Source organism: Acinonyx jubatus, chromosome A1 (genome assembly GCF_027475565.1).
Source record: "Acinonyx jubatus isolate Ajub_Pintada_27869175 chromosome A1, VMU_Ajub_asm_v1.0, whole genome shotgun sequence".
Lineage (NCBI taxonomy): Eukaryota > Metazoa > Chordata > Mammalia > Carnivora > Felidae > Acinonyx > Acinonyx jubatus.
Window position 1 is genome coordinate 93465135 of NC_069380.1, and position 23098 is coordinate 93488232.

The window sequence follows — 23098 nt, forward strand, 5'->3', positions numbered from 1 at the left end:
TGCTCCCTTTACCCTCTCTTCTCTTTCAGGTAGACCAGTTATTGTTATATATGTACTTCTTATCTTATCCAATAGCTCTCATAGGATGCCTTCACTTTTTTAAAATCTTAGTTCTCTCTCTTCTTCTAACTGGATTATTTCTAAATATTTATCCTCCAGATCATTAATTCTTTCTTCAGTCTAATCTGTACTATTTCCTGGGCTCTAATGCATTCTTCATTGGATTCACTGAATTCTTTAGCTCCAGAATGTCTGTCTGGTTCTTTTTAAAATTTTCCATTTCTTTGGTGCAGAACTCCTCTGAAGAACTCCTTAATTTTATTCCTGAGTTTCTTGAACTGCCTTTCTGAGTTTTCTTGTAATCTGTTGAATCTCTTCATAACAGCTATTTTGAATTCTTTATCACTTAGATCACTGTTCTATGTCTTTGGGTTTGATTGCCGGAGAATTATCACTTTCTTTTTGTGATACCATATTACCATGATGTTTCATAGTGTTTGATGAAACGTGCCTCTGTTGTTGCATCTGAAGTAGCACACACTTGTCTTGTTCTTTCTGACAATTCTACAGACTAGCAGTTAGAAACTTGGTTTTCCACAAGGTGGCAGTATATCTCAAATTTTTGGTTTCTCTTCCCCTGAACTGGCTCTGGGGCAGCACTGGGGAGGGCACATTTTAAAAAGCTGGTATAAAGAAAGGTGGTTGGGTGGGGGGGAAAGGGTGTGAACTTAGCACCTGGGGATTTGTGGGTGCCCACTGCCTGAAAGAGGGATCCTTGAGTGGGGGTACTCCCAGAGTTTTATGGGCAGACCTTCCACTGAGATCTTAAAGCAGACAGTATGAAACTCCTACCTTCAAAGCCTTGGTTATTCTAGTCTGCCTCTTTCCTTTTCTCTCCTTCTCTCCATCCCCCACTCGCCACCCCCTAGTAATGGAGGTCCCTCCTCAGAAACCATACTCCTGGAAGAAAACAGGTCCCTCTGTCTGAGACCTGCTCAGCCGGGTGGTCAGTTAGTCACACATCTTTTGCTTTCTACTTCTGTGTGGGAGGTCACTGTCGTTGCTGCTGGCAAAACCCCAGGGCACTGCAGCGCCACCCTGGGGAATGGGACTGACTCCTTAATATCCTCCTTCCCCTCTGTCTCCATACTCATCTCTGTCCTGCTCCGATGGCGTGCCTGCTTCTCCATCAGGCTGCTAGAACTCCACGAATTTTCTACATCCCTTGCATGTCTGCTCTGTTTTGTATTCTCCACTTTTGCTTCCGCCACTCGCCCTTATTGTGTCAAGTGAGGGTGCGGAGACTCAGTGACTCCCTTGAATCCACAGCCCCCTTCAGAGTTCAGGCCTACTACTTTCTGAATCACAGTTGGTAGAAATCTCCTGTGTACTCTGGTGTAATGTCCAGAGGTACTTCTGTTTCATCATGAATGACAAATTAGTTGCAAATAAAAGGAAAAAGGAAAAAGGTATAACTTATGCTGCCATGATGCTGACATCATCCTACCCAAAGCCATCTATAGGGTCAACGCAATCCCTACCAAAATTCCAATGGCATTTTTCACAGAAATAGATAAAAAACTTAAAATTTGTACAGAACCACAAAAGACCCCAGCTGTCCAAAGCAATCATGAAAAAGAAAACAAAGCCAGAGGCACCGCACTTTTAGGTTTCAAACTATACTACAAAGCTATAGTCATTAAAACAGTATGGTTCTCGCATAAAAATAGACACATAGACCAATGGAACAGAATAGAAAGCTCAGAATTAACCCCCTGCATATATCCTCAACTAATAATTGACTAGGAACCAAGAATGCCTAATGGGGAAAGAATTGTCTTTTCAACAAATGGTGCTGGGAAAACTGGGTAGACACATGCAGAAAAATGAAATTGAACCCCTATCTTACACCGCTCACAAAAATCAACTTGAAGTGACTCTGGAAAACAATAAGGAATTTCCCCAAAAAGTTAAAACTAGAACTACCTATGATCCAGCAACTGCACTACTAGGTATTTACGCAAAGAATACAAAAATACTATTTCAAAGAGATACATGCACCATGATGTTTACAGCAGCATTATTTACAATAGCCAATTATATGGAGACCGCCCAAGTGTCCATCAACTGATGAATGGATAAAGCAGATGTGGTATACATGTATACAATGGGATATTACTCAGCCATAAGAAACGAATGAAATCTTGTCATTTTCAAAAAATGGATGGAGCTAGGGAATGATATGCTAAGCTAAATAAGTCAGTCAGAGTAAGACTAATACCATATGATTTCATTCATATGAAGAATTTAAGAAATAAAACAAATGAGAAAAGGGGAAGAAGAGGCAGAGGCAGACCAAGAAAAAGACTCTTAACTATAGAGAACAAATTGATGGTTACCCATGGAGAGGTGGATAGGGAGATAGGTTAAATAGGTGATAGGGATTAAGGAGGGCACTGGTGATGAGCACAGGGTGATGTATGGAAGTGTTGAATCATTATTTTGTACACCTGAAACTATGCTGTATGTTAACTAACTGGAATTTAAATAAAAACTTAAAAAAAAATTAACCTGAAGTAGATCAAAGACTTAAAGATATGACCTGATACCATAAAACTCCTAGAAAAAAACACAGGAACAAAGCTCCTTGACATTGCTCTTGGCAATTATTTTTTGGATTGATACCAAGAGCGCAAACAACCAAAAGTAAAAATCAACAAGTAGGACTAATGCTTCTCCACAGCAAAAGAAACAATCAACAAAATGAAAAAGGCAACCTACAGAGTGAGAGAAAATATTTGCAAACCATATATGAGACAAGGGGTTAATATCCAATATATATAAAGAATTCACAACTCAATAACAAAAAAAAAAAAACGGATTTAAAAATGGACATTGGAACTAAATAGATATTTTTCTAAAGAAGACATCCAGATGGCCAACAGGTACATGAAAAGAGGCTCAACATTACTAATCATCAAATGCAAATCAAAGCCGCAATAAGATATCACATTACACTGTTAAAATGGCTGTCATCAAGAAGACAGAAGATAACAAGAACTGCCGAGGATGTAGAGAAAAGGGTACTCTGTGCACTGTTGGTAGGAACACACATTTTTTCACACCACCACAGAAAACAATAGGGTGGTTCCTCAAAAGAATAAGAACAAACCTATCATATGATCCAATAATTCCACATCTGGATATATACCTTAATAAAATAAAAACACAATATTTAAGAAACATAAGCAGTATTATGTTTATTGCAGTCTTTTGCACAACAGTCAACAGTCAAGATATAGAAACAATTTAAATGCCCATAAAGGAAGAATGGATAAGAAGATATATGTCATGAAATATTTGTGACAACATGAATGGACCTTGAGAGCATCATGCTAAGTGTGATAAGTCAGACAGGGAAAGAATTCTGTATGATATCACTTATATATGGAATCTAAAAAAAGCTGAACTCATGAAAACAGAGTAGAATGGTGGTTACAAGGGGCTGGTGGATAAGGGAATGGGAGAGATGTTTAATGGTACAAACTTGAAACTAGTATAAAATAAGTTCTGTACAAAATTAATACCCAGATATAAGTGGTGGGTTTTTTTTTTAATTTTTTTAACATTTATTTATTTCTGAGAGCCAGAGAGAGACTAAGTACAAGCCGGGCAGGGGCAGAGAGAGAGGGAGACACAGAATCCGAAGCAGGCTCCAGGCTCTGATCTGTCAGCACAGAGCCCGACACAGGACTCAAACCCACAAACCGTGAAATCATAAACTGAGCTGAAGTCAGATGCTTAACTGACTGAGGCACCCAGGTGCCCCTAAATCAGTAGTGTTTCTATACACTAATAATGAAGTAGCAGAAAGAGAAATTAAGAAAACAATTCCATTTACAATTGCACCAAAAATAACAAAATACCTAAGAATATACTTAACCAAAGAAGTGAAAGACTTGTACTCTGAAAACTATAAAACACTGATGAAAGAAATTGAAGACAACACAAACAAATGGAAAGATAGTCCGTGATCATGGATTGGAGGAATTCATATCGTTAAAATATCCACAGTACCTAAAGCAACCTACAAATTCAACAATATCCCTATGAAAATGCCAATAGCATTCTTAACAGAATTAGAGCAAACAATACTAAAATTTGTATTTTACTACAAACTACAAAGACCCAAAATAGCCAAAGCAATCTTGAGAAAGAAGAACAATGCTGTGTATCACAATTCCAGACTTCAAGCTGTATTACAAAGCTGTAATCATGAAGACAGTACGGTACTGGCACAAAAATAGACACATAAATCAATGGAACAGAATACAGCCCAGAAATAAACCCATGCTTATATGGTCAATTAATCTATGGCAAAGGAGCCAAGAATATACAATGGGGAAAATACAGTATTTTCAAAAAATGGTGCTGGAAAAAACTGGACAGCTACCTGCAAAAGAATAAAACTGGACCACTTTCTAACACCATACACAAAAATAAACTCAAAATAGATTGAAGATTTAAATGTGAGATCTGAAACCAAAAAAATTGTAGAGGAGAACACAGGCAGTAATTTCTTTGGCATTGGCAACATTTGTCCAGAAATGTCTCCTCAGGCAAGGAAGCAAAAACAAAAATAAACCATTAGGACTACATCAAAATTAAAAGTTTTGCACAGTGAAGGAAACCATCAACAAAACTAAAAAGCAACCTACTGAATGAGAGAAGATATTTGCTAATAATCTGTCCAATAAGGGATTCATACCCAGAATATATAAAGAACTTCTACAACTCAACACAAAGAAAACCAAATAGTCCACTTAAAAAATGGGCAGAGGACCTGAATAGACATTTTTCCAAAGAAGACATACAGATGGCCAATATACACATGAAAAGATGCTCAACATTACTCATCATCAGGGGTAGATGCAAAGTAAAACTGCAATGAAGTATTACCTCACACTTGTCAGAATGGCTAAAATAAAAAAGATAATCATAAGTGTTGCAAAGATGTGGGGAAAAAGGAATCTGTTGGTGGGAATGTAAACTGGCACAGCCACTGTGGAAAGCAATATAAAGTTCCTCAAAAAATTAAAAATAGTAATACCATAAGATCCAACAATTCTACTACTGGATATTTACCCAAAGAAATGAAACACTAATTTGTAAAGATATACGCACCCCTGTTTATTATAGCATTATTTACAGTAGCTAAGATATGAAACCAACCCAAGTGTCCATCAATAGATAAGTAAATGGAGAAGTTGTAGTTTAAATATACAATGGAATACTACACAGCCATAAAAAGTGATATTTTTGCCACTTGGGACAAGATGGATGGACTTAGAGTGTGTTATGCTAAGTAAATAAGTCGGAGTAGGAAAGACAAATACCATATGATTCCACTCATATGTGAACTCTAGAAAGCAAAACAAATGAATAAACAAACAAAAAGCAGAATGAAGTCTATAAATACAGAGATCAAGCTGATGGTTGCCAGAGGGGAGGTCAGTGGGGGGGGGGGGGTTGGAGGATGGACAAAATGGGTGGAGAAGAGTGGGAGATACAGGTTTCCATGTATGGAATGAATAAGTCATGGGAATAAAAGGAACAGCATGAGAATGATGGTCAATGATACTGTAATAGCACTGTATGGTGACAAATGGGGGCTACACTTGGGGTGAACACACCATGTACAGAGAAGTTGAATCACTGTTGTGTACCTGAAACTAACATAACACTGATTCAAATATGCTTAAATAAAAATTTTTTTTAAAAAGGACACTTGGGTGGTGGAGAAAAAAGAAAAAGAATCCTGGAAATCTATGTATAGTATGGTGATTACAGATAACAAGATTGTATTACAAAAATCAAACTTGGGGCACCTGCGTGGCTCAGTTGGTTAAGTGTCCAACTTTGGCTCAGGTCATGATCTTGCGGTTTGTGAGTTCAAGCCCCACGTCAGGCTCTGTGCTGACAGCTCAGAGCCTGGAGCCTGCTTCAGATTCTGTGTCTCCTTCTCTCTCTGCCCCTTACTGTCTTGCTCTCTCTCTCTCTCTCAAAAATAAGTAAACATTTAAAAAAATCAGAAAAAAATCAAACTTGCCAAGAGCCCAGATTTTAGTTATTTCCACCACAGAAAACAAATGATATGTGATATGGTAGAGGTGCTAACAACATTGACAATCATCCTGCATTATGTACATGTATAAAATCAACATGTACACCTTAAATTTACACAACGGTATGTGTGAAATATATTTCGGTTAAAAAAATTGATAGGACTGGGAAAAGGAAAAAGAAACTCACAGACGTCTCTATTTCAGCTGTCCATATTTCAACCAGCCATTGCTTTCACCTTGAGCCCACGCACTGCATGCTCCAGGACTGATTACCTGCATGGCCTCTAGAGTCAAATTGTCCCATTTCTAATCCTCGCATGGCCCCTTGTTAATCCAAACCCTCAGTCCCTGTGAGCCTCAATTTTCTCGTGTGTAAGTGGGAACGCCGATGGTACTTACCTCATTGAATTACTGTGATGGCTACACGAACTAATCCGTGTGTCATGCCCAGGTCACGTCAGCGCATAATGAAATCGTTGCTTTTTTTTTTTTTTTTTTAATTATTAAATTTATTTGCCTTTGCTCCAGAGGGAACTATATACAAATATAGACTGGTTAGTAAAGAGTATTTTTCACTTGCAGGGGTTTGCTCTGCTTGGCACATTGCCCTTCTGGAACCCTGTCTCTCAGTCAACCTTCTTTCACCATTCGAGCTCCTCACCACTGCTCCAACCCAGCCCCCAACCCCTACCCTGGGGTGGGAGAGGGGCTACATATTGCAACACAGAAATCAGAGTGCTTTCCACTGTAAAGCCATCTTAGTTTCAGAAGTCAGGAATTCTAATTATTATGTTTAAAACCCTCTTTGTAAATGTATCTCCCACTTCCTGCAGTTTATTTATAGGTGCTTTCATGTTCCTGTGAAACTACAAGAGACAATAATACCCAAACCACAAAACCATTCATTCTGGAATTAACAATGCATGTGACTCTTCTTTTCCAAAGACACCCCCACCCCATCACCACCAAATATGAAGGCTAAAATGGATTATTTTCACACTCCACCCTTTGACACTAAGCACCACCCATACCCCAGTGAGCTGGCCCCATGCATGTGGCCTGGGCCTCACTCAGAGAATTGTCCTGTGTTGGCTTTAATTAGATGTTATTTCCTAAATATATGGTATTTTTTATACCAGTTATTTGTGGAAACAGCAGAAGCTGGTTACTGACTATGCCTTCTACCCTTAAGCTGCCTTCTTAGTGCCCTGCGAGAGAACATACAGAATCAGGGATGCTGGGAAAAATTATTTTTAGGGTGAAGGAAGCTCCTAAATGGCCTGATAATGCAGAAAGTCATCATCTTCTCAGTTTTCAAAGGGACCAGTGCTACCTGTGTCCTATTTGAATGAATTCCAAATGTACTTCACATCTGACTGAAGGAAAATCTAATAACCTAAACCAGTAGATTTTATTTTATTTTTTTACATTTTTTAAAAATGTTTACTTATTTTTTTGAGACAGGCAGAGTGTGAACGGGGGAGGGGCAGAGAGAGAGGGAGACACAGAATCCGAAGCAGGCTCCAGGCTCTGAGCTGTCAGCACAGAGCCCAACGCAGGGCTTGAACCCACGGACCGTGAGATCATGACCTGAGCCGAAGTCGGAGGCTTAACCAATTGAGCCAGCCAGCAGGTGCCCCAATTTATTTTTGAGAGAGAGAGAGTGCGTGCATGCGAGAGTTAGTGGGGGAAGGGCGGGAGGTGGGGAGAGAATCCCAAGCAGGCTCCATTCAGTCAGCGCAGAGCCTGATGTGGGGCTTGAACTCACAAACCGTGAGATGGTTACCTGAGTCCGAAATCCAGAGTCAGATGCTCAACCAACTGAGCCACCCAAGTGCCCCAGTACTTTTGGAAGTTTGAAACAAAGAGTCTGCAGGTCTGGGTATGTAGTTCACTGAAAGTAGCAGCCTGAAATAAGCCACTGTGTGTCGACAGTATCCATTGAACGCCTCACCAATCACTGCTCTCAGATTCATTAATAAACTTTTTTTTAATGTACGTATTTTTTATTTTAGAGAGAGTGCGTGCGCGAAAGTGGAGGAGAGGGGCAGAGAGGGTGAGAGAGAGGAATCTTAAGCAGGCTCCATGCTCAGTGTGGAGCCCGACACAGAGCTAGATCCCATGACCCGGGGATCATGACCTTGAGCCGAAATCAAGAGTTGGACGCTCAACCGACTGAGCCACACAGGCACCCCTCAGATTCATTAATAAACTTTTAAAAAATACAGCTGTCACCTATCACAAGCTGCTGTGGTCTGAACGTTTGTGTCCTCCCCAAATTCATATGTTGAAATCTAATCCCCATGGTGATGTCATGAAAAGAAGTGATGAGGTCACAAGGGTAGAACCTTCATGAATGGGATTAGTGCCTTTGTATAAGAGACCCCAGACAGCTTGCTAGCCTCTTCCGCCATGGGAAGCCACAAGAAGTCTGTGACCCAGAAGAGGGCCCTCACTTGCCCACTCCGGCACCCAGATCTTGGACCTCCAGCCTCCAGAACTGTGAGAACTGTGAGGAATAAATTTCTGTTGTTTATAAGCGACCCAGTCTGTGGTATTTGTTACAGCAGTCCAAATGGACTAAAACACAAACCTAGTTCCCAAGAGCTTGTGAATATTTTATGCTAGGTAGGAAAGGCATAATTGTGGACCACAGGACATAGTAAAGGAGGACAAACCTGGGGAAGCCAGAGAGGTGGAAAAAGTCAGTCTGGACACAGCTGACCAAGAGAAGATGCAACTAGAACTTGGTTTTTCCACTTTGGCACTGCTGACATTGGGGCTGGATAATTTAGTGTTGTACGGACTGTCCTTTGCCTTGTAGAATCGTTAGCCATAGTATCCCCAGCCTCTGCACATTTGGTGCTGGTAAGTAGCCTGTGTCCCAGTTGTAACAGAGAATGTCTCCAGACATCGCCTAACATCCCCTGGGCTGCAAAGTCACCCTCAGCTGAGAACCATTGAAGTAGAGGATTCAGAGTTTCAGAGGAAAACTTTGCACTGTTATCTGTTTAGGCCCCTGATGGCAGTGCCACCAACTATGAGCTACTATGAAGCATTTGTCATGTTCTGTCAAGAGTTTGACTTTATTTTTTTTTAATGCTTATTTATTTTTGAGAAAGACAGAGCATGAACGGGGGAGGGGCAGAGAGAAAGGGAGACAGAGGATCCCAAGGAGGCCCCAGGCTCCAAGTTGTCAGCACAGAGCCCAACACAGGGCTTAAACCCACGAACCAAGAGATCATGACCTGAGCCAAAGTCGGACGTTTAACTGACTGAGACATCCAGGTGCCCCAAGAGTTTGACACTTAAAACCCATCTCAACTTGGGGCGCCTGGGTGGCTCAGTCAGTCAAGCGTCTGACTTCAGCTCAGGTCATGATCTCGCAGTTGGGTTCGACCCCCATGTCGGTCTCTGTGCTGACAGCTCAGAGCCTGGACCCTGCTTTGGATTCTGTGTCTACCTCTTTCTCTGCCCCTCCTCTGTTCATGCTCTCTCTCTGTCTCAAAATAAATAAAACATTAAAAAAATTTTTTTTTTAAATCCATCTCAACTTGATCCCGTCTATCCACTGTAGGGCCCTGAACTCCAGCATTTTTCAAGATACTCATCAGGGGATTATGGAATCAATTTAGTGGGTCCTAACTAGCATTAAAAAGGAAGGGAGAAAGAAAGAAAGAAAGAAAGAAAGAAAGAAAGAAAGAAAGAAAGAAAGAAAGAAAGAGAATAAAACATTACAGAAAATATCAGAGTATACTTTGTAAAAATAAATGATTTGTAAAACTTTCAATTATGTTTTCCTGTGTGTACCACTGTGTTTGCTTGCTCATACTGGATATTGATATAAGACGTTTTTCCTTTTTCTTTTTTAATGTTTATTTTATTTTTGAGAGAGCACAAGTGAGGGAGGGGCAGAGAGAGAGAGGGAGACAGAGGATCTGAAGCTGGCTGTGCGCTGACAGCCGTGAGCCTGATGTAGGGCTCGAACTCACCAAATGTGAGGTCATGACCTGAGCCGAAGTCAGACACTTAACTGACTGAGCCACTCAGGTGCCCCAGCAAATGGTTTTCTTACCAAGAGTTGGCAATTAAAAGAGTTTGAGAATCTCTATTCTATTTTAACATATCCTATGCACATTTACTTCACTTCTTTTTTTTTTAATGTTTATTTATTTTTGATAGAGAGATACAGAGTACGAGCAGGGGAGGGGCAGAGAGAGAGGGAGACACAGAATCTGAAGCAGGCTCCAGGCTCTGAGCTGTCAGCAGAGCCTGATGCGGGGCTTGAACTCACAAACTGTGAGATCATGACCTGAGCCAAAGTCGGACGCTTAACTGACTGAGCCACCCAGGTGCCCCAATTTACTTCACTTCTAATGTGTGATGTATTTATTCATTTTTCATTGCTGCTCTAACAAATTACCACAAACTTAGTGACTTAAAACAGACCACTTTCTTCTTTTACAGTTATGGAGGTCAGAAATCTGAAATCAGTTTCACTGCCCTACAGTCAATGTGCTGACAGGGCAAGGACCCCAATCTGATAGCTAGCTGCAAGGAACTGAATTCTACCCATAACCAGTGAGCTTCCAGGAGGTTTGTAAGCCTCAGAGGAGGTAGCAGATGAGATGTTGTTTGCAGCCTTGTGAGACTCTCAACAGAAAGAAGACTTAGTCAAGATGTGCCTGGAGTCCAGACCCTTAGAAACTGTGAGTTAATAAATTGGTGTTTTAAGTCCCCAAGATTGTGGTCATTTGTTATGTAGCCTCAGGAAACTAATACAGACATTCAAGGGAATCACTAGTGCAAAAATCTAAACTATGCTGATGTAGTACCTGGATAGCAATATTAAAAGTAAGTGATTTTACGGGGCATCTGGGTGGCTCAGTCGGTTGAGTGTCCGACTTCAACTCAGGTCATGATCTCACAGCTTATGGGTTTGAGCCCCACATCGGGCTTTGTGCCTTCAATGTGGAGCCTGCTTGCGATTTTTCTCCCTCTCTCTCTGTTCATCCCGTTTGTGATCTCTGTCTCTCTCTCAGAAAAATAAACTTAAAAAAAAAAAAAAAGCAAGTGATTTTATGCAATAACATGGAGAAATCTCCAAGTATTTTTGCTAAGTGACATAAACCACATCCAAAAGGCTGCATACTATAAGATTCCACTTATGTGACATCTTGGAGATGACAAAACTATAGGGATGAAGAACAGGTCAGTGGTTAACAAAGGTTGGGGGGGTGTTGACTACAAAGGGCAACAGGACGGCATCTGGGCGGCACGTGGACTGTTCCCTATTGTGATTGTGGTCATAGGTACACTTCTCTATATGTTTGTCAAAGGCCATGGAACTGTATACCACACAGATAGTGACTTTTCCTTTGCACAAATTTAAACATAAATTTTAAAATTGAGTGACTTTGAAAGAATTACAGATTCCTTACTTGGAATTCCTTGCCCTAAGGTTTTCCCTCAGCTGGGCAGTAAGAAAGGCTGAAGTTAAGAATTCCTTGTCCCAAGATTTCAGCCACCACCGTGGGGCTCAGCTGGGAGTCATAGAGAAGGTGGCCTCCTGGGCTTGCCCTCTAAACACATCTGTCCATCTCATGGAGTCAGGGTCCAGTGATAATGATGAATTCCAATATATGGCCTGGTGAATTGGCTGAATTTCAAAGATAAGCAAAACTGTTAGGAAACGTGAATTATGTAGAAGGGCGGAAGTCAGGTTGGCTTTATATTTCTCCACAGTTGCAATGTCTAAAAATGTGTGGCAATGGATTAGAATTGGAGACATTAGTATGAACATTTAGTTTCCTCTAGATACAGATGGACATGTATAGTACTATTTCTAGATGCGTATATACGTTAGTTGGCATGCCCACATACTTCTTTAGTCTGTCTGCTAAGAGGGTCCAGAAGAAGCAAAAGGAAAGAAGTGCCACACCCTGGTGGCAGTGAACACACCCAGCACCCAGATCTTGGATTCTAAACACCATTCTTCAATAAAAGGGAACAGGGCTCACTGGAGAAAGGGCTGGTCTTAGGGCTGGGGTTGGGAATATACAAGATGAGCCTGGAACATGTTGTGGTGCCAGGAAGTAAGGAAGGGCTCAAAAAAGATGGTGGGTGCATGTCAAGGGGACTCAAGAGCCAACTTAAAGGGGTGCCTGTGTGGCTCAGTCATTTCAGCATTTGACTCTTGATATTGGCTCAGGTCATGATTCCAGGATAGAGATTAAGCCCCACTCTCTCGCTCTCAAAATAAATAAAATAGAAAAACTTAAAAAAGAAAGAGCTGACTGAAAGAACTCACAGTGGCCAAACCTGAAACAATCTGAGCAACAAAATAAATAACTGAGTATTGGATTATAACCCAAAGTAGAAAATAAATATCTGAGTCAACCCTGACGCAATGAGTGGGTAAATAAAGAAATAAGAGTAGAGAAATCTGCTGTACAAAAGAAATTCACACAATTCATGTAGGGTCCTCTGCTCTTGAATCAATGCTCCCAAAACGTCCTATCCCTTCAGCATGGGCTGTGCATAGCGACCTCTGTCCAGAGTACAACATGGAAAGGGGGGCACGGTTGGAGACCTCCCAATAAACACTGCCACTGCTGTGTAATCAAGCTTGATGTCAGTGGACAGCATGAAACCTGCATGTGCTGTGGTGAGGATGGGACTTAGCCCTGGTGGTGTCCCTCTTAAGAACCCCGAACCTGACCATGAGGAAAACATCAGATAAACCCAAACCGAGGGCCAGTCTAGAAAGTAGCCTGACCCATACTCCTTCGAACTGCCAAGGTCAAAAACAAGAAAAATATGAGGACCTGTCCTGGTCCAGAGGAGCCTAAGGAGAAAGGATGTTTCAATATAATATATCCTGGATGAGGTCCTGGGACAGAAGAGGATATCAGGTAAAAACTAAGGGAATTCAAATAAAGTATGGACTTTAGTTAATAATAATGTATTGACTCACTAGTTTTGGCAATTGTGCATACTAATGTAAGATATTGACACTGGGGACAACTTGATACTGGGTATAGAACCCTCTGTACTGGGTTGCCTGGGTGGCTCAGTCAGTTGACTGTCCGACTCTTGATTTCAGCTCAGTCATGATCCCAGGGTTGTGGGATTGAGCCCCTGCATCGGGCACCAGGCTGGGCATTCTCTTTATCCCCTTCCCTCTGCCCCTCCCCAACTCGCACACACACTCTCATTCTCACTTAAAAAAACCCACCCTCTGTAGTACTCTTACAACTTTTCTGTAAATCTAAAACTACTTTAAATTTTATTTTTTAATTGAGCTCTTTGTCTTTTTTAAAAATTTATTTTAGAGAGAGAGAGAGCACAAGTGGAGGAGGTGGCAGAGGGAGAGAGGGAGAGAAAGAATCTGAAACGGGTTCCACACTCAGCACTGAGCCTGACGCACGGGACTGGAACTCACGGACAGTGAGATCATGACCTGATCTGAAGTCGGGCGCTTAATCGACTGAGCCACCCAGGAGCCCCAGAGCTCAGTTCTTTGTAGCCAAGAAAGCATATCAAAAAGCAAGCGATGAAACTAATCCAGAGTAGAGATGGGCATCATGTGAGAGGTGAGTGTGGCTTACTACAAATAATTGCTATTTCAGGTGAACGTAACTGCAGTATGTGATGAGTAAATGGAAAGATGACAAAACTTGAGAAGAACCACTCTACTTATTTTCCCCTGTTGCTCAAAGCAGAAAAGGCAACCAGATCTCTCAATTTCTAAATCTTCATGTTAACTGGAAGTAGTTTCTAAGGCTTTATAATTGTAGCATTGGAAGGAATATCCAAAATTGCCGAGTCCTGTCCCATCACCTTGCAGATGGGGAACGGAGCATCTGTGTGCTTGGTTTTTAAGGAAATCATACAAGCCTACTTCTGCTTATAAAACAAATAAATCAGGAAGTGGATACTAATTTCACAAAATGAGCCAATGCAGTATTCCTTTCAATGTGCTCCCCATATGCTTTTAGAGTGCAATCCAGCTTATAAAAATGGAATCCACACACACACACATGACCTTTAGGAATTCATCTAAATTTAGCAGATACACATTCCCAGAATGTCTAATGTGTGCAAGGCTTTGTATGGGGCACCATGGGCATCGTTGAGAGAGACACCCCCACCTCACTGTGAAGTGTTACATGACCTTGAAGAAAACTTCATTTATCCTGGAAACATACAAAACAGGTTGTGACCATTTTCAGAAATCTTCAGAGTCCAACTACAAGGAACAAAAACCATGGTCACACCCATTTCCTGATGCCCTCCTCCTCCTCTTCAGTTCTCTCTCCGTCATTGCTCTTCTGTGTGCCAGGCCAAGAGCCCACAAACATCTGATTAAAGCGAGTCAAGAGTTCCCTGGGAGGGACGGGAACTTGTCCCTGTCCTCCTCGTTTAAATACACTTGCATTTGGAGGAAGTAATGCTGAGTCTGCTCCACCCTGGTGTGACTGGGGCCCCGTGTCCCTGGCAGGCCCCGTGTCCCCATATGTCCCTTGGCAAATTCTGCCTCTTCTGGGAAGACCCGTTGCTGCCTGCGTTTCAGCCTCGCCCATTCCCTCCCCTTCCTGCCAGTCAGACCCAGTTTCCTCAGCACGCAGCGAACACCCCATCGGCGGTTGCTAGAAAGGGTCAGCGCCCAGCCAACAGTTATGGGTCTGGCCCACATCCATGTGCCCTCAGCAAACTGGAAACCTCCATAGGCTTGAGCGGAAGTTAATGGAACACACACTAACCACCCTAACATTTCACAACAAGGAAGGGCTCACAGAAAACAAAATTAAAATGTTAAACTGAATTAAAAATGTCCACATGGAGACTTAAAAGAAATTGGGAGAATAACATTGACAACACAAGTGGAAAGCCCACACGTCTGTTCCGGTTCTTTTAGAAAGAGCCCGCAATCTGAGAGGGATGCTCACATCCAAATATTCTTTTTTTTTTTTGTAATGTTTATTTGTTTTGAGAGAGAGAGGGCATGAGCATGAGTGGGTGAGAGGCAGAGAGAGAGAGAGAATCCCAAGCAGTCTCTGCACTGTCAGCGCAGAGCCCAACGCGGGGCTCGATCTCACCAACTGTGGGATCATGACTTGAGCTGAAATCAAGAGTTGGATGCTCAACCGACTGAGCCACCCAGGTGTCCCTCATAGCCAAATATTCTGAGCAACTTGCAAACTAGAGCCGGGGAAGGAGGGGCAGAAAAAGATGTGAACTATCAGCCTGAGTATTTCACGGCTGTCCATCTCACAAATGAGCTTCCAAGACTGATAGGAATCTTTTTTCTTTTTTCTTTTTTTTTTTTTTTTTACAATTTTATTGTGAAGAAATATACATAACATTTATCCTTGTAATATTTGTAAGCATATACTCAGTGGCATTAATTACATTCAAAATTCTTTGTACCCATTACTATGAGTTACCCCAAATTGAAAATAACCTCTGTACTCATGAAGAGTATGAGTTACATCCAGATTGAAAATGTCCGCTGCACTCTTGAAGGAATAACTCCACCTTCCCCACCCCTGACTTTAGTCCTTGGTAATCTCTCCTTTCTTTTTTTTTCCTTTACTTTTTAATTTTACACCTAAGTTAGTTAGCATATAGTGCAACAATGATTTCAGGAGTAGATTCCTTAGTGCCCCTTACCCATTTAGCCCATCCCCCCTCCCAAAACCCCTCCAGCAACTCTCTGTTTGTTCTCTATATTTAAGAGTCTCTTATGTTTTTGTCCCCCTCCCTGTTTTTATATTGTTTTTGCTTCCCTTCCCTTATGTTCATCTGTTTTGTCTCTTAAAGTCCTCATATGAGTGAAGTCATATGATTTTTGTCTTTCTCTGACTGACTAATTTCACTTAGCATAATACCCTCCAGTTTTATCCACGTAGTTGCAAATGTCAAGATTTCCTTCTTTTTGATTGCTGAGTAATACTCCATTGTATATATATACCACATCTTCTATATCCATTCATCCATTGATGGACATTTGGGCTCTTTCCATACTTTGGCTATTGTGGATAGTGCTGCTATAAACATTGGGGTGCATGTGCCCCTTTGACACAGCACACCTGTATCCCTTGGGTAAATACCTAGTAGTACAATTGCTGGATTGTAGCGTAGTTCTATTTTAGTTTTTTGAGGAACCTTCATACTGTTTTCCAGAGTGGCTGCACCAGCTTGCATTCCCACCAACAATGCAAAAGAGATCCTCTTTCTCCACATCCTCACCAACATCTGTTGCCTGAGTTGTTAATGTGAGCCATCCTGACAGGTGTGAGGTGGTATCTCCATGTGGCTTTGATTTGTGTTTCTCTGATGATGAGTGATGTTGAGCATTTTTTCATGTGTTGGTTGGCCATCCGGATGTCTTCTTTGGAGAAGTGTCTATTCATGTCTTTTGCCCATTTCTTCACTGGATTATTTGTTTTTTTGTGTGTGTTGAGTTTGATAAGTTCTTTATAGATCTTGGATACTAACCCTTTATCTGATATGTCGTTTGCAAATATCCTCTCCCATCCTGTCAGTGGTCTTTTAGTTTTGCTGATTGTTTCCTTTGCTGAGCAGAAGCTTTTTATTTTGATGAGGTCCCAATAGTTCATTTTTGCTTTGGTTTCCCTTGCCTCTGGAGATGTGTTGAGTAAGAAGTTGCTGCAGCCAAGATCAAAGAGGTTTTTGCCTGCTTTTTCCTTGAGGATTTTGATGGTTTCCTGTCTTACGTTTAGGTCTTTCATCCATTTTGAGTTTATTTTCATGTATGGTGTAAGAAAGTGGTCCAGGTTCATTCTTCTGCATGTTGCTGTCCAGTTTTCCCAGCATCATTTGCTGAAGAGACTGTCTTGATTCCATTGGATATTCTTTCCTGCTTTGTCAAAGATTAGTTGGCCATATGTTTGTGGGTCCATTTCTGGGTTCTCTATTCTGTTCCATTGATCTGAGTGTCTGTTTTTGTGCCACTGATCGGAATCTTTAATCCAAGTTTAGTCACCTGAGCTGGCTCTTAAAATAACAACTTTTATGCATCATATTGTACTTAAATTTTAAGTTTTGACTGTTTAATGTAAAGTTCTCTTTCAAATGACATAATCTTGTCTTTGCAAGTAACGTGCAAGAAGTTGCAAGAGGCTGAGTCTCAGGCTTCTGCTTCTTCTGTCAGTGCCTAGTGCACGTAAGCAGCTAATAGTAGGTGCACAATATGAAATGGAATTCGAGTTCCTCACAAAACTAACATCGCCCTCAGTAAAAATCTGCAATCCCCCTGTTAAAGCAGGTGCATTCCGGGGGGCACCTGGGTGGCTCAGTCAGTTAAGCATCTGACTTCAGCTCAGGTCATGATCTCACAGCTCGTGGGTTCAAGCCCCACACTGGGGTTTGCGGTGACATCTGGGAGCCTAGAACCTGCTTCAGATTCTGTGTCTCCCTCTCTCTCTCTGCCCACCTCTGCTGCTCATGCTCTTTCTCTCTCTGTTAAAAATAAATAAATATTAAAAGAAAAAAAAAAAACAGTGCATCCTTAACTCTCCAGAAAACTACTTCTCTCTCACCTTCTTACACATCCTGGAAGTGAGACACTGTGAGCACCTCCTCCCCACCCCTGTGATCTTCCAGTCAGTCCAGACAATCAGCTTGTGTGCAAAGGTATGGTCAAACTGATTGGAAAATACGGAACTGCTTTCATCCCTGTTGGTCAACAGACACTGCTCTGAGCCACCAAACATTCTCCCTCTGCCATCCGTGCTCCACCCCTGGGACTCCCAGACCTCCTCACCAACTGTACCAGTTTGCTAGGATGGCTGTAACTCAAGTCCACACACTGGGAGGCTTATACAAAAGAAATGTGAGGTCTTACAATTCTGAGGGTAGACATCTGAAATGTAGGTGTTCCCTCTGAAGCTGTTTTTAGGGAAGGATCTATTCCAGACCTCTCCTCTAGCTTCTGGTAGTTTCCTGACAATCTTTGGTGTTTGTTGGGCTTGTAACCTGATCAGAGATCATCACCTTGGTCTCCACCTCCATGTTCACATGGTGTTCTTCCCGTGTGAGTCTCTGGGTCCAAATTCCCCCTTTGGATTAGGGGTCCACCTACTCCAGTACGATGTCCTCTTAATACATCCACAGTGATCCTATTCCAAATAAGGTGACATTCTGAGGTTCTGAGTTAGGATTTCAACATATGACCCATCCTCCCCAAAGTGATGTGTTGAAATTCTACCCATAACATACAATTTTACCCATAACATCATCCTACCAACTTGGGCAAACAGGAGGTCTCCAGGATTCACTCCAGCCCCTCATCGATTCTGATTTGTCCATTTATGTGATGTAGCACTTGGGAAATACTTTAAATATTACGTTACTCCCATAAAGTTCATTCAGTGCTAATTGGTTGACTGACTTACCAAGGTATATATAAAGATTTGTATATTAGTGATTCTGAGCCAGCTGCATGCTTAGAATTCCACCTTTATGTTTTACAAGCTGGTGAATCAGGAGGCACCAAATGGATCTACCTAGCTCCCCTCCCCTGGTGTCTAAGGAAAACCAGACCCTCAGAAGCTATTGGCAGCATGCTGAAGGAGGTTCTTAGAGGCTGGAGGCCTTTGACATCCAGCCATGAAGGTCTCTGAATTCGTGATCTGTTAGGATGAGCCAAGGTGGAATGAAGGTGTCTTTCAATGATAGGAGGAAGACCTTCAAGGGACTGAAGAACTTTCTTGCAGAACAGAGGAGTCCTTGGTAACCTCGAGCAAACTGAGGATCTCAACTACAGAGCCATGCATAGGGTTCTCATTTCCTCCCATGCACTTTTTCTTCTCCTGTTTGTCAAGGGATTTCCAGCCATGGCCACATTTCAACTAATTGTCACAAAGCATGGCTCGGATCGTGTTTCAGCTTTCTTCTCTCCCTCCAGGACAGAATAACAGTTCCAGTGTTTGAATATCACTTCACAACTTTAACACTCACCACTGCCACCCCCTCCTGCCTGTTGGGGGGAAAATTTCCTTTCAAAATAAGGTTGGATCTAGGCCACATGGCGGATAGAACACCATCTACCCTTTGGGGTGGGGAGTGCAGGGCATAAGACGGAGGCGCCCTTGGGCATTTCAGTCAGGGACTTGAGCAATTCTTTAGGCCATTAGTTTTCAATGGTCTCCTTTCCAAGTTCAACAACAGCAGCTTCCTTCTTTTTTTCAAAATCCATTTTGAATAAAGAGTGCTATGCCATAAAATAAACAACTTTAAAAATTTCTGATACAGGAAAACACTCTCTTTCTCAGAGCCGAGAACTCTGCAGTTCCAAGGAGTTTGGGCCTTACTTGGACACCCACAGTTGTCTCCCCATGGCAAGGACAGCCTGGATTCAAGTGGCCTCTTTCTCAGCCCCAGACTCTTGCTCCTGCCCCCCCCCCCCGCCACCTTCAAATGAAGCTGGCCCTCCTCTTGTTTTCTCTCTCCTGCCCATTGGGGGACAAAATGTCCTTTCAAAATAATGTCTCTGACCACAGAATCCTGAAAGGAGCTATGGCCACAGGAGGAGAGAGCACGGGGAGTCCCAAGTCAGGAGACATCTGAGTGTAAACATCTGGACAGCTGTCTCGGGCTCTGTGCAATGGCAGCCTGACGTTTTGACAAGCCCTCTTGATCTCTTATTATGCCCTCTGAGCCTCATGCTGAATTCTGTGGTGAGGCTTCTGTTTCTGTCATGTTGGAGGCTTGGAGGAGAGAGCAGAAGGAGACAAAGAGATCACAGAGCTTATGGCTGCTGTAGCTTTAGGCCATTCTAATGAATGCTGCCATCCTTCTCTTGGGTCCCAGCTCATCACTAGAGTATGGGTTCCTCACCTTCTGGCTGAGGGTAGCTGCAGGTTCTAACCAACCCCCATTGTCCCGGTGCATCAACACCCCATAGTATCTGGGGGCAGCCTGGAGGTATTTGGTAGTGTAACAGTCTTGGACACCGAAAGGCTGATGATCCTGCTCTTTTTTCCAACAGTGAGACTGTGAAAGGTGATATAAAATGGAGTCGCTCATGCTGGGGTGGGGTGGGGGTTTAAAATGGAGCCAGGAGGCTACTAAGGAGTTGGGCCTTCCATATGTCCTCGCCAGGTGGAACCATGAATTTTTGAACTAGGCCAAACCACAAATACTCCAAGAACTCTGAAGACTTGCAAGTTGCTACAGTAACAGACCTTTGCGTAGAGAGAGCCTTAGCAACCACTTCTGTTTAGCTCTGATTTGTTTTCTTCTGCCAACACCCATCAAAATGTTTTGTAAACAACTTAAAATTTTTTTGTCTTTAAGAGCCCCTGATTTTTGCTCCCTAGTGGGATATTGTCTGGGTTGCTGCCCAAATCTGTGGACGCTGAATTGCAATTCTCTGATCACAAATAAACACTTCTGCTTAATCTTAGCCTCCTGACAATTTTTGGTTGACAGAACCCTAGAGCTATTCCAACATCAGCTACTCCAGCACTTCTGCCTTTAGGTGGAAAGGCTCTCTGTGACTTAAAGAGGGAGAAGCAGACACACTTAATCTCTAGCTGGTGATTCAGCTACATTATTGTGTATGTAGGTGCAAATCAACTGCTGAACTATGAGTGATGCTTGACAATAAGCCCATTGCCAAGAAGCTCCATTGGGCGCATCACATTGGTCTGGTAATATTTGGAATTGTAAACTGTACTGCTTGGTATAATAGACTTCAGTTTTCATTTGGCCCAGTCCATCATAGCCACAAAGAATTCCTCAGGAAGGCACATCTGGAAGTGGTCTTGTAGGTGTGTTGGAGGCTGGATGTCTGACTGACATGGGAGCAATCCAATGGTAGCAATACCTCTCTATTGGACACCAGATACCAGAAAAAATGTTGGGGACATAGAAACGTTTTTGATCTCTATCTTCTTGAGTTCCTCACCTTCAAAGAAGAAACACAGGCATGCTTAGTAGTTCCAGCCTTCTGACTTGGGAAGAAAATGATATAAGTATTTTCCTGAATTTTTAATTGTTTGGTCATAGTGAAAGGCAAGGTTTTAAGGCAAATTTGCATTCATTAAACCTCTGACTACAAGGGGCAAGATCAGAATCTAAATGTTCCCCATATGGGACTTGCTTTCTATACAGCAACAGTCTTGAGGTTTTGGACTATCCATAGCTATTCTTGCACATGCCTGGATGTTTTACTGCATGGGAAAATTTGGTCCTGACACATTTTGTCCTAAACTAAGAAATAAAGCTTCTTACGTGGGTTCTTTAAGAGGCAGGAGGTTATGTGCTATGGCTTTATTAGAGAATGCAATCAAAGGAGTCGGGGAAAGAGCGGAGATGGGGAGTTGGGAGAGCCAACGTGTCTTTTGAGAGAAGGGCAGAAGAATTTATATTTGGGCTGTCAAATAAGATCTTGCCCACCTCTGTCCCCATTCTGGATTGTATAAGTTGTGGGCACTGAGTGGTCCCATGCCTCACCAACCTTGAGGAAGTTGAGGCCCAGGTCAAGGGGATCATGTTGCAAGAGGTGAGGACTGTCAGGCTGTTGGAGGCTCCATGGAGCTGGTTGTTGCAGAGGAGGTTGGATGGGAACAAGTGACCTCTGACTCCGGTGTCTTCTAGGCTCAAGAGCAAGAGTGGGATTTGACCTTACACCACAGGTGGCTCTGTGTCCCATTCACATGTTTGCATCTTCTCATCTCTTTACCCTCCTCCTTGGTTTGGACTAACCCATCAGCATGGTAGACACCGATGTGCATGATGGAGAGATCCTTCTTCAAGGCAGGATTTGCTTACCAGCCTTGGGAAGTGCAATCAGCAGACAGCCTCCAGCTTCTTGTTTAGGCTCTGCCTCTGTTGCAGAGTTTCTTTGCCTGAGGTCACTCCCAGCCTGGGGCAGTCTGCATTTGGTGACTGAACATGGGCTGGCCATTTATTTCAAGGAGATAAAGTCCTACACATTTGTCTTGGGTCAGCTCCGGAGGTCCCCTCTGGGTTGGTCTATGTCACGGTTTGACTTCTCCCTCTGTCAGTCCTTCCATCCTGTCACAGGAGTTGATACCTAATAGAAATCTACCTAATACCCAAAACGCCATCTCAGCTTCTGCCCCTGGAGAACCCACGTTGCCACAACCAGCTGACAATATCAACACTATCACATGCCCACCATGTGTCAAGTATGTTTAATGAATTGGAAAAGTTAAGTCATTCAAGAATGTACAGTTTGTCTTTTACCTCCCACCTCTGGCCCCCACCAGCCTCAAGGGACCTACGGGCCAGAGAACCCGGGGACAGAAAGCTTTGGAATTCCTGCTACTAAGTGCCCAAAGCAGTGCATTGGGAACATTACCATACATGTGACCTCATGATATATCCAAAGGCTAGGACATATAGGTACATTTATGTTCAATATTTGGTGGCTGTAGACGACCTGAACCCTTGTATTTGCTCTTTAGGTTACTTACCACTGTCCTGGTTTCCATATTTATTAGTCCATGGGGGAAGCAGAGAGCCCTGTATCCTTCTTTTCTGCTTCTCCCCCACCCCCGGTCTTCTAGGGTGGTCCCATCTAGCATCACGATAGCATTCTGTTTGCTCATGTCATAAACTATGGGGTGACATCATAGGGGGCATGCCCTGTGCAGCATTACAGCCTCCATTATTCCATGAATGAGACTCACAGAACATGTAGTGTGTACTTATGTGGTCTCACACCTATGCGCTCCAGCACACCCTCCAGACAAGGCTCATCCCTCTTTCCATCAAGTTGTACCTGGAATCTCTTTGGCAGTCTTCTCTCCCAGTAAAAATAACGTATACTTCTTTTTTTTTTTTCAGTTCTTTTTTAATGTTTATTTTTTTTTAAAAGAGAGACAGAGTGTGAGTGGGGAGGGGCAGAGAGATATAAGGAGACACAGAATCTGAAGCAGGCTTAAGGCTCTGAACCTGACAGCAGAGAGCTTGAT

The 23098-nt window shown here is 42.5% G+C and overlaps 1 long non-coding RNA gene across 2 annotated transcripts in view; it reads right to left on the minus strand.

Annotated features, from left to right (window-relative positions):
* Window positions 1-22711, minus strand: part of LOC113604534 (uncharacterized) — a 41076-nt gene extending 18365 nt beyond the window's left edge. For both annotated transcript variants that reach the window (XR_008297287.1, XR_008297286.1), the window contains exons 1-2: window positions 22598-22711; window positions 11567-11784 (exon numbers count right to left, since the gene is read on the minus strand). This is a non-coding gene — a long non-coding RNA (uncharacterized LOC113604534). The remainder of the gene's footprint in view (window positions 1-11566; window positions 11785-22597) is intronic.
* Window positions 22712-23098: the final 387 nt, after the last annotated feature.